Source organism: Passer montanus, unplaced genomic scaffold, assembly GCF_014805655.1.
Source record: "Passer montanus isolate IOZ18808 unplaced genomic scaffold, ASM1480565v1 scaffold20, whole genome shotgun sequence".
In the NCBI taxonomy this organism is placed as follows: Eukaryota; Metazoa; Chordata; class Aves; order Passeriformes; family Passeridae; genus Passer; species Passer montanus.
In genome coordinates this window covers 4,830,170-4,842,179 of record NW_024366592.1, presented here as the reverse complement: position 1 = coordinate 4,842,179, position 12,010 = coordinate 4,830,170, and positions in this window count along the sequence as shown.

The following is a 12,010-nucleotide window of genomic DNA, read 5'->3' as shown; positions in this document are numbered from 1 at the left end:
GTAATGTCTCAGAAGTTAGTGTTATGGTATACATAGTTAAAAAAAAAGGGCAGCAAATGTTTAACATATATTACCCAATATATTAAGGGAGCTTCTAAAGACCAATGACACTCCACTGCATACATGTGGGTTTCAATAGTTAAAGAAACTGAATGATTTACTGAATGGAAAAAATGTAAGATTCTGCTACTGGTCAAAGTTGGACTTGATGATCCTTGTGAGTCCCTTCCAGTGCAGAATGTCTGTAATAATGGTTCTATTGTTCTGGTCTTCTGCATGCTGGATGAAATGCTAGCACATGAAATAGGAAAAATTAGGTGTGATGAAACAGAACTCTGCACCTACACTCCACCTTTTAGCTTATACTAAAATACAATGAAATATTTTTGAAATCAGTTTTGCATTCCCTTTTTTCAAATATTGACCCTCTTGGTAGGACAAGATTAACTGACTCATGATGGTGTCACTGATGCTTGAGAAACCTCTGGATGGAAAGCACTGTGTATTTGTGTTTTCTGCAGGAAAGCACTGTGTATTTGTGTCCCATTCTGTGGCACCACACAGGGCTTGTCCTAAAAAGACAAGCGATGTCTCATAAAGAAAAAGGCACTGTTGTGGAAAAAAAGCAAGACCAATTTCTGAGAATTAAGCAGCATATAAAAAACACATAGCTCTTGGCTTAAATTTTCAGCACTGGCTTATATTCCTCAGAGCAGCTCAGAAGGGAGCCATTTCATCCTTGTTTTCTAAGTCTGAGACCCTGAAGACTGAGTAATGGGTGACAATAAAAACATTTTGATGGCAAGAGGTTCACAATGGGATCATTGTCAGCTTGGTACCTTGAGGGCTCTACTGGGGGCTGTTGTCATGCCTGTTTCCTTTCTGCTAATGAGTGGATCCAGCTCTTACTGAGGCAAGGAGAGATCAGTGTAACAATCCAAGAGCTCATAGTGGCTCATCTTTATTGTCAGCCTCCCATACTCACTGTGACAAAGTGAAAGGCTTTGGAAAAACCAGACTCCTTCAATGTAATTGGACTAAATGGATAATAGGACACTTATTACACATTAAACAGAATACTCTTTGCTGGCTTTTGCAAAGACTACAGCTTTTTGTCATTTGATAATAGACATTCTCTTAGGAATCTATTATTTTTTTTTGTGTGCATTGGGATTTTTAAGATATTTTACTCACATCAATATTAACGAAAATTGTGCAAGTAAACCCCAGGAATTCAGAAAAATAACACTCAAGACCTTTGTGTTTCTAGCAATCAAAAGCTTCAAATAATGGAGAATCTGTAATTGGTTCTATTGTGGGACAATCTTGGATAGGAAAAAGAGCTCCAAGTATAAACAGAAGACACCCACTAAAGGACAAATTCTACAGTCCTAGCTTCACCTAGATAGTAACTTGCTCTTCAGACAATCTGTCTGTCCAGGTGTCCCAGCTTTTTGTGGAGTACAAGGGAACTCAGAATAAAGCAGTATGAACCTCCTGCTTCCCAGTCTAAAACCTTGATTTATGTTTCCTGGATAGGGTTATCCTCTTGTTCTGTTGGCGTCATTCAGAAATACAGTTTTCAACATGAGGAATCATGTTAAAATGATGAATTTTTAACAAAATGTTTAATTTCAGTGATCTGAAATTCAGCTCTGCATAGATTCAGTAACACTCATTTTGCAGTTTATGAGTGCCTTTTATCCTCAAAAGGCTTTTTAAATACTCAACAATATTTTCTTGTCATTTAATGCTTTGGCATAACCCAGACCTAGGTGTGAAACCATCAGAGTTCACAGCACTTGTAAATTGGACAAAGCCCGAGGAGGTGATTACTTGTTAGTTTTTATCTTGGGGAGAAGTATTTCAGCAGGACAATACTGTTAATGTCAAAATTTACATGATCTCATCATCACCTTACAGTGAAAGAATTCCAACTTCCAGTGATTTTTTATCTTGCCATTTCCTTTTTTAGAGGTGGAAAAACTGTGGGAGGAACATGGCTGTAAATTGCTCTAGTCTGAAAAGTGAGTGGAAGCAGGAGCAGAATTAACATTCAGTTGCCCTTCAATAAAGTATCTCACAGTCCTTCAGAGTAACTTGTTTCTGGTGAACCCAGCTGGCAATTAAAATGGAAGTACTGGAGTGAAGAAGGAACTGAGGAAAAGGACAGGTAGTGCAGCTCTGCATTCTTGTTTTATTAGAATGTGGAGAAAAAAGAGATATTTGCCTGGTATACAGTGTGACCTGACCCTGTTTTGTCCCCTCACTTAGTTATTGCAGTTAGCTTAAGAAATATCCTATTTGTTCCTCGTGGTTTCCTTATTGATTTGGTATAGTACTTTGTGCATTTCCTTTGCCCTTCTAAGAGAGCAGGGATTTTCCTGAATGGATCAGTACACACCTACTCACAGCTGCAGGGAAATTTCAGTCCTTTGGGGCCACCTGTGGCTGTGCTAATGGTAGGCACAAATCCAGGATTTGTCAAGCACTGAGTTAGTTTTTCTATTAGTTGTTTACACATATCTCAAATAGACAGTCTCTGGGTCTGAAAAATAAGATTGCTTTGGAAAGCACCTCAATATACACATAATATGCCCATTTCCATAATTTACCCTTATGTAATCAGAAACACACTCATTAATGCAGAGCAGAGTTGTGCCAAAGTAGAGCCAAACTGATAGGAGAAATCAGTCTATTACATTTGGGATGTTATCTTTTCTTAAAGAGAGGAGTTTGCCTAATAAAATTGCTACTGTGTAGCTGAAGAGGATGCTTGAGGCAGACTTTCAGCAAGGTTGTTTCCTGTTTGATTTCTATTTGTATTGAGATCTGAATGCATGCAATAACCCTCTCTTCATTTTTCCCTGACTGGGAACATTCTGGTTGTGTTCCACTAGATGGCTTCAGGGAAAGCAGTTTTGCAGGGAGCAGAAACAGGCAGCTCTTGGTATGCAGGGAAAGCCTGTCTGGGATTTTTGTCTTTTCTTTAAAAGTTCACTCTCTACTTGAAAAAGCTGAGCCAAAAGGTCATGTTCAGTGAGGCTGGAGAACTGCCTTGTGGGAGACTGCAGCAAATCCAACATGACGATCCATTTGATCCCGGTTTCATTCAGTGACATTGAGAGTGCCAAGACTGGAGGTTTATCCTGACTGTTGTGGGCAGTGGACCTTATCGTGGGCCCCTGTAACATGCAGGTATCAATCCAGGGGTGGCCTTGCACAGATTACACTGTACACAGGGTGTTTGGCCACGGTGCTACAGGAGCTGAAACTGGTGTTGGGGTTGTTGTTTGTGAGGCTCCCAGGATGAGGGAAGAGATGAATCTGACTCCACATTTCTTAGAAGGCTGATTTATTATATTACATTACATTACATTATAGAATGCTATACTAAAGCTATACTAAAAAGAATAGAGAAAGGAATACATCAGAAGGCTAGGAAAGGAATGAATAATAAAAACCCGTGACAGGCCATAGCATCTGACACAGCTGGACTGGGATTGGTCATTGAGTAAAACAATTCACATGGAACCAATCAAAGATGCCCCTGCCATATTCCAAAGCAGCAAAACACAGGGAGAAGTGATCAGATAATATTGTTTTTCTTTTCCTCTGAGGCTTCTCCTCTTCCCAGGAGAAGAAATCCTGGTGAAGGGATTTTTCATAAAATATCATGATGACAAAACTGGGTCCTTATCAGATATCACTTTTTTTTTCCATCAAATTAAGCACAGAGCACTTTATTCCAGCTTTGCCCCAGCTGCCAGAGGACAGAGAATACTTGCTGTAGAATAAAACCTGCCTGGACTGCATTCTGTTGCCAGTGCTTCCTGAACATATGTAAAATTGGAGAGTGAACTTATACTTAGGCAGCATTTTGAGTTATATGGCAGTGGTGTTTTGATCTTGTGTAGAAGACCAAAGTCATTGCCTTGGGTTTTTTTTCTGATTTTTAGAACGAGCATAACTCTAAGTGTGTGGATATTGGAGAGTCTTAACTGGGACCAGTGAGATGCAGCCAGTAAAATTTTCTGTTTCTTTTAGCTAACAGCTGTGGATAGAAAATTTCCTCTAATTGTAACAACTGGTTGGGCTTTTATTGTTGTGGCTTTTCCTACAGGACTCTAGCACATGAAGGAAGTATCATTATTTGCATTCAGTAAATTAGGAGAATAGAAGTATTTCCCAGTGATGGGGCTTCCTCAAAGCCTTCCTGCCTGTCTGTGGCAGATCTGTGAAAAATTAAGGTAAAAATCCCATGAATCCCAAAAAAGATAGTAAAATGTCATATCTCTGGGGTTTTGGTGTGTGGCTTTGGCTGCAGGAAGTATTATAACTAATGTAAGTGGAAAAATTCCTACTATCTCCCTTACTGGCTTTACATATGCAGCACAGGATGAGAAAAAGCAGATGCCCTAGAGAAGGCTCTTTTTAAAAGCCCTTTTTTTAACCGAAAAAGCCCTTTTTAAACCGATTCATTATAATGAATCTGGAATTTGCTGTCCAAAAAGTGAAGAATGCAAATAGGAACCCAAAAATAATCAGAAATTGGTGCTGTACTGTAAACAAAAAAGCCTGAAGTGAAATGATGGAAAAATCCTACATAATCTTTATCACCAATGTTTCCTACATTTCATATAATATTTTAAATCAAGGCAATCAGATATAAGTCTGTAATGAAAGTTATACTTGCATATCAGTCTTAATTCTGATTTATGTTAACCAAGATTTGGCCATATCTTGGAGCATGGCTCTCCTTTGTCCATTCCCCTTTCTAGCTGCAACAAAAGAACTGAAACTCCCCTCACAAACCCAATTTTTAGTCCGTTTTATGAATTTATTCCTTCTCCCCCAATGTATAACTTTGTGCATCTCTGATTATTACAATTTCTATTGTGTTTTAGGTAGAGTCTTAGAATACAACCCTCTGTATTCTTTAACTGTAAATTAATGCAGTATTTTTTGTGGGAACACATGTAGGTGTAGAGATAGAAATAGACATCTTAAAGTTCACAAAATGAATGTAAGTCAGATTTTCCTGCATTTTAATATATTTATGAAGGACAACCTACTATTTTTCTTGCAGCCTCAGTTAAGCTGTATGGGAATGTATTTCTACTGTAGTTTCTGATATATCCATTAGCAGTATAAATTCAGTATCTCAAGAGCCTATTTTTATCCGAATTTACTTTTTTGGACTTGTCAAGAAGCAAGGGTTCTGTATGGTCGACTCCTGCATTACTCTGTATCCCCTGCCATTTAAAGAGCATCTTTCCTGTAATTCTTAAGGAAGCCTCACCCTCTGTGAAGATACTCTTAGAGTACAAATTGATATCTATCTTTAGGAACCAAGTGTGGGAAACAAAACACAATTGTAATTCAACTGTAAGTTAAAGTCAGTATTCTAAGGAATAACTGTGTTTATATATGGGACTGTGTTTACTTGCAGTAACATTGTGAAGAAACAGATATTCTAATTGACACATTCACTGTGGTATGTCTAGTATTTGTAAGTGTCAGCTTTAGGGGTGTCAGTCACAGTTGTGAGGCACCACATTTATACACAGGATTGATTTAGTCCCTCTCCTGAAGCCCTTGACCATCTCATAACATTCACCTCTTCAGCTGAGAGCTGTGGGTTCTCAGTAATCAGGAGATGAAAGTGAACAGGCCGTAAAGAGAAGGGTTGTTGTATCTTGGAGACTTGGTTTTCTTTCCTAGCTTCCTCAAGGCATCCATTGAACTCCTTTGGAAATCTGTGAACCTCTTTGCCTCAGCCACTCCATCTTGTCTCTTAAACCCCTTCAAAATCAGGTAATGACTGTCTAAGCATGGGCTGTTGATGCTGAGCACACAGTGATACTGCTAAACTCTAAAATAATTTTGTTCATCCTACCAGTTCATCTTGGAATTACTGGCATGACAAATCTGTATATCCCATGACTAATTTACAATAACTGGAACTGAAACATGTACAAATTGTTAATTTTCCAGCTGTGGTTCCCAAAGATGCTAAATGTAAAATGACCACGCCAACATTTCAGATCAATTGATCAGCAGCAAAAAGGTGGGGACCTAAAGTGCCCTTGTCCATTATGCAGAGACAGTAACTAGCAGCAAAAAGTCAGCTTTAAATTAACCACTGCCCAGGCAAAAATCTGACTTTGCATAAGTCTTAATTTATGTTGTGCAGAGGAGCTGAGCAGCACAGTGCATCCCTGCCAGAGGAGCCTTCCCAGGCTGGCATGGAGAGTGAGTAGCTCTGAGCTGCTCCCATGAATGGAAGCCAAGAGAAGCCCCTGCACTAATTCCTGCTAATTGCCTCCTAGCAGACAATGGCTCTGCATGGGCTGCTCAAGAAAAGCCACCTTCAAAAGTCAGCTCCACCAGAAAAAAAATTAAAATTCCACAGCACGAAGGACACCCAAACATGAAATTTATATTCACTGGCCAACAACAGCCCCTGTTATATCGGCCCCACCTCTCCTCATTTCTCATGTGTCACAGCCAGTTAAGGGGCTGGTCCAAGCTTGGTGCTCTGAGAGTGCTTTTTCTCCTGCCTGTATTTTTCCCTCGTTGTGCACAGGGGACTGCTGTGGGAGAGATGGGAATGCAATCAGAAGCTGCCCAAAGTGTATCAAGGAATACTGCCAGGGCAGCCAGGTTTCTCTTCACTTGTTGCAGCTCTGTGAGCAGAATCATAATCTCTGTGTATATGAGGGGGAAAAAACCCAAACTACAGTGATAAAATAATGGAACTTGCAAAAGGCAGAAAATTCAGAGCTCATATTGGCAATCGTGCACTCCCTGAGCAGTTCAGAGAGCCAGACTAGCTCAGCTAGCCCTGGGGGACTGCAGCCATACAATGAAGTTCAAATGCTCTCCCAGCACATGCCTGCTGTTTGGAGAATCTCCACCCAAATAAACCCTTGCCTACTGAGTAGTTAAATTTGACAAGCAGCTTTCATTCCTATTTCTGTGTCGCTTTTCATCAGCTTAGTGTAGATCCCTCTTGTTACTGTACTGTCATGTTTTGATAACTTCATTTCTTTAGCCTGACTGTCCCCCTGTTCTGCTTCCAAGTGCTCTGTTTCCCAAATTCCTTCTTAATACATCTCGTAGCACTAGAGAAATGCTTTAATTTCCATAGGACTCTGCTGCTCTCTGCTCACCAGAGAAGCATCTGAACAGATTCTCTCTTGTATCAGCTGCTGAAGTTTGTTTATTCTGCACCCAGGAGAGGGGAAAACAGAAATGATCAGGATTTTCCATGTCTTCTGAAAAGGTTTAGTTTGAATATCAATCTCATGCAACTTTGTCCTAATTTATCTGAGACTGTAAGTCCCACTTTTGCTTCTTTCTGACATTACTAATTCTCAATATGGGCTGCAGTAAGACTGATAGTGTAAGAACCTGAATTCTCTACAGTAAAATTTATAGCTTATCATATTCAATAATAAGAAAGTAAGTTGTAAAGTTTAAACAATTTCTCTAAACTCATAGTAAAATAAAGCTTCAGTGGAAGATCATAAAACACATAAAGATAATTAAATATTTAATATCTTCAATCTTACTGGACTAAATTTATTCATGAGGTTTAGATCTAAGTGCCATCCTGTCTCAGGTGGGACAAGTCAACTCTTTTACTATGACACAATATATATAATGATGGAAGGATCTTTCCAATCTAAATTAATTTGAAGCTTAGCAAGAACATAATTGCCATGTACCCAGCCATGTGCATTCCTGTGATTTGGTCCAAGATCAATTTCCCAGAGCAGGTGAAAATTCGTGGATTAACACACAGACATGCAGACACACACACATGCTACAAAGGCTAGATCTCTGCAAATAACTTATTTCCTTCTCAAAGTGCAAACAAGCTATAAAAAAGAATAGTTTGGAGTCAAAGAAATCAAACGAGGTTAATGTCAAGATGGACAAAAGTATCTAAAAGAAGATACTTAAGTTAAAGCAACAGAAAACATTTCTATGTGACTTCATGTCTTCATGATTAACTTTGCTTCCAACAAAACTCTAAGACCAGACTGAACTGATTAAAGGAAGTTCTATTTGGAATTTCTAAAACAACTTAATTGTAATCAGCATTTCAATCAATGTGAACTTCAGCATTTCAGTGAATTCTTCTTGAATGAAGAATTAATAAAAATAATCTACTGTTTTCATGTTGCAATCAAATGGCAAAAAGTGACCTAATATCACCCACACATAAAGGAGGGCAAGGAAAACTTCTGAATGTTCCGACCAGAAGAGTAGAGTTTAATGTAGAGTTTTGGGGACATGAAAGTGCTGATAATCAACTCAAAATTGTAAATAACCTCTTTGCAAGCAGATGTCAGTTAAGCAGAGATTATTGATCTAATCAGAAAAATAATTGTTACTTTAAAGACTTTTTTAAATTAAAAAATAAGGAGGAAAAAACCAAATAAGTTTAGGTAAAAGTTTTCAGAGAAAAATTCAATGCTTCCATTTTTTGATGATGTTGTAATTTCAGGAGAGAGAAGTTACAGTCTACAAAAAAAATTGTACTTGAAAACAAATATCTTGTTGAAAACATGCTTTGATTATTTTTTCTTCTTAAGAGTTCCTAGCTGCTTTGGTAGAAATAGCTTTTTTCAAAATATGTGAGACAGTAAAAAAACCCCAAAATTTTGACAACATAAAAAATACTGAAAGATGTTGGTGTACAAAAAGCTATATAAAATCCTCTTCCTTTGAAAAATTATGGCCAGCTGTATTTAGTTTGCCTTAATTATGCATTTGATCCAGAATGTCATTCATCCTGCTTTCCCCAGCTGGTTTCTGACTGAACATCTCAATGGTAACTGGGTCAGCTATATTTTTGGTGTGAAATAAAAGAGAGAATAAGTTTTGATCCCTAAGGAAAAGTTGGAATGTGTTTGGTTTTGGCTGTGAGAAGAAGCTCGAGGTGAAGGAATCAAGCATGCAAACATATAAAAATTTATTTGTAGTGGAAGAATTTATATAGGACAAGACAAAATTATTTGCATTGCTGCAGTTACTCTGCATGTCAGCACTCCTTGATTTGAGGAACCATCTTGCTGTTAGCAACATATCCCAATATGTGGGCAGCATTCAGACAAAATTCAATTAAAAAAACCCCAACAAAACAAAAAAAACCCCAAAAAACTAATGGTTGCTGCTTTGAAATTCCCTCTCCCATGTCCAAGATTTTAAACCTTTGACACCAGAGCTTTGCCTGCATTAATGAGGAGGAAGATCTCTCTCTAAGACATGGTTATTTCTTCCCACAACCTGCCAGAGGATAACAAGACAAAGTAATGGAGCTGAACAGGGCTCCAGCAAGACAAACAGAAAAGTGAGACCAGGGAGATCTTATCACACTGTTATTTTTGATTGTCTACTGGTTTGTTCTTCCATTTTAATCTTTCCCTGTTTGGGAACTAGATCAATTTAAAATAAGGAAAGACTTAAAAAATATAACATTATGAAGATATTTCCTCTTTTTCCTCTTCCCTTATATCCTTAAATTGTTTTCACTGGAGTGTGCACCTGAGGACTGTCAAGTGGCAGGGCCCCAGGCATCATTCTGGGGAACACTTTTGTTAGAAGCATCAAGACCTGAACTGTGAACTCAGGTGAGCTCTGGTTCTCACTTGGGTGGGCATGAAGTGTGAGCTGGTTTAGTACAATCTGTTTTCAGCCCTTTTGAGGAGCTTTGAGATTCTCCTCCAGCCCATGGGATGCTTTGGGGAGAGGAATCCCTGCTGCTGGTGCTGTGGTGATCACACCCAGGTTCATCTCGCTACAGAAGCAGAACTTTCTTTTTTGTGATTATCTTTGTCTTCATCAGTTCAGGCTTATTAAGTTTATTCTGGATTGTGATGGTTCATTAAGCCTTATGTGGCTGCTTTGAGAGGTATTATTATTTCTCATGCAGAAATGGACACTTAATTGTGAGTTGAATTTGCTTCTCCTAGTCCTTCAAGATTTCACAGATTGTCACTTTGGCCCTTTCAAAACAAAGAATTGAGCATGGCACTGTAAGATAGTTCACACCTCTTCTTGCAATTCACCCAAATTAAATCAGAAAATGTAACAAATCCATATAAACTGTGAGGACACAGGGAAATGGCTGAGTGACATTGGCCCCAAAGGACCTTTTTTGGGAAATTTCTGATTCTGCCATTTTCTGCCCACTTACATAAGCTGGGTGACACTGCTGCAGAGCAGACAAAGCATCTGGATATTTTTAAAAAATGCCAGTTTTGGAAAAGTGTGATTAGTTGTTTATGTTTTTTTAAAAGTAGAAAGGCTGGATGTGAGTCATTGGCTGGGTTGTCCCAATCCTGCAGGTGTTCAGGAACAGACAGGATGTTTTCCCTCTCTGCTGCTGAATGTGGGGTGCTGAGGGATGGCTTTGCTGCAGGAGTCTCTACAAGTGCTGTTTCCTGGGATGGCTTTGCTCTGGGGCCCTGTGTTAATAATTGTGCCTGCCATGGCAGCATGGATGTGATGCCAATTGGGCAGTGGAAAACATCTCTATTAAGTTTAATTTTTTGCTGTTTCCTTAGCAGGGCAGCACAGCATCTCAGCTGGGAGTGCAGTTCCTCCTCTGACTTTCCTACTCTCCTCATGTGTGCATCCTTGTGCAGCCATGGAGCTGCCAGGTATTAGATGGCACAGCCCTGGAGTAGATGCTCATGCATGAAATCTGATGGCAGGAACTGCAATTGTTACCTTTGCAAATAGATAACACTTTTACCACGCTGTGTTCATTCTCACCCTGGTGCCTTCTGAAAGGGGTTAATAATTTGGATTTCTTCTGGAGCTTGGAGGGTGAATGCTTCCTACAGCAGCCCTGGAATGACCGAGCTGCCTCTGCAAAGAGTGTGATGGTACTGCTGGGGCCATTGCACTTGTTGAGTGCAGGTTTCCTAAGCAATCAAATTCCCCTCGTGGCTCTCATTATAAATGTCCAGAAAGTGAGGAGCTGCTATGATTAAACAGAAAGGAACATCAGCACAGCCTGGTGCTTTAAGGCACTACTTAAAACAGGCCCTTATTTTCTGACCTGACAGAGGCTCTAGAAGTGGCTCATTTGACTTTGTCCTGACCAATACTTTTGCTTGCAAGTGTGTCACTCTGCTTCCACAACACTTCTGTGGCTTTTGTTTTGCTGTAGAAGCTGGGTAATTGCTTGATCCTTCTAAATCAATGTGTTTTGAACATTTTCCAATTAAAGACCTTTAAATATTTTCCAGTGGTGGTGCAGCCTGTTATTGAGTGGATTTAGGTGGATAGGCAAGAGGCTTTCTTTACTGCATGATCTGCCACAACCCCCTCGGAGGCTGTTCCTGCTCTGTGGGAATGTTTCTAGTGAAGGATGAAAATTGCAGGTTGGATCATGAATTCCATCCCAGCCTAATCTGGAGCATGCCCATGGGCTGGGTGGCAGTGCAGCCACTGAACTGGTGTTACCTTGCTGTTGGGGGCAGCTCCCTTCTGCCACCCCTGGTGCCTTGAGAGGCTACCTAGAACAGAGGCTAGGCAGTGTTAACAGAATAAAGTAGGTATCTATTGAAAAGGCCTTCAAAGAATACACCTTGGGCAGTACAAGAGCCAGGCTGAGGCTACACTCAAGATGGACAGCAGGTCATATGTTTTTACACTTTTAGAAGTTTTGGGCTATTTATGTATTTGGGTTAATTGTCCAATTGTAGCTTCAGTTTATGAAGTCCCATCCTCCCCAACTGCTCTCCTCAATTTGCCATTGTTTATACTTCTTGGTCCTAAAGTTGTAATGGTGTCCTTGGTTCTCAGGCTGGAAAAGGATTGTTTTGCCTAACTGGCCTGTGAAGAGAGCTGGCTAACACTTTATATCAAGTCCAGTTATATACTAATACAGTAAAAAATCTGGATAATAAGAAGGCTAAAACTTAAGGCATCACCCCCAAAGCATAAAGATGTGATTTTACTCCAGAATTTGCTGCTGCTGTGCTGG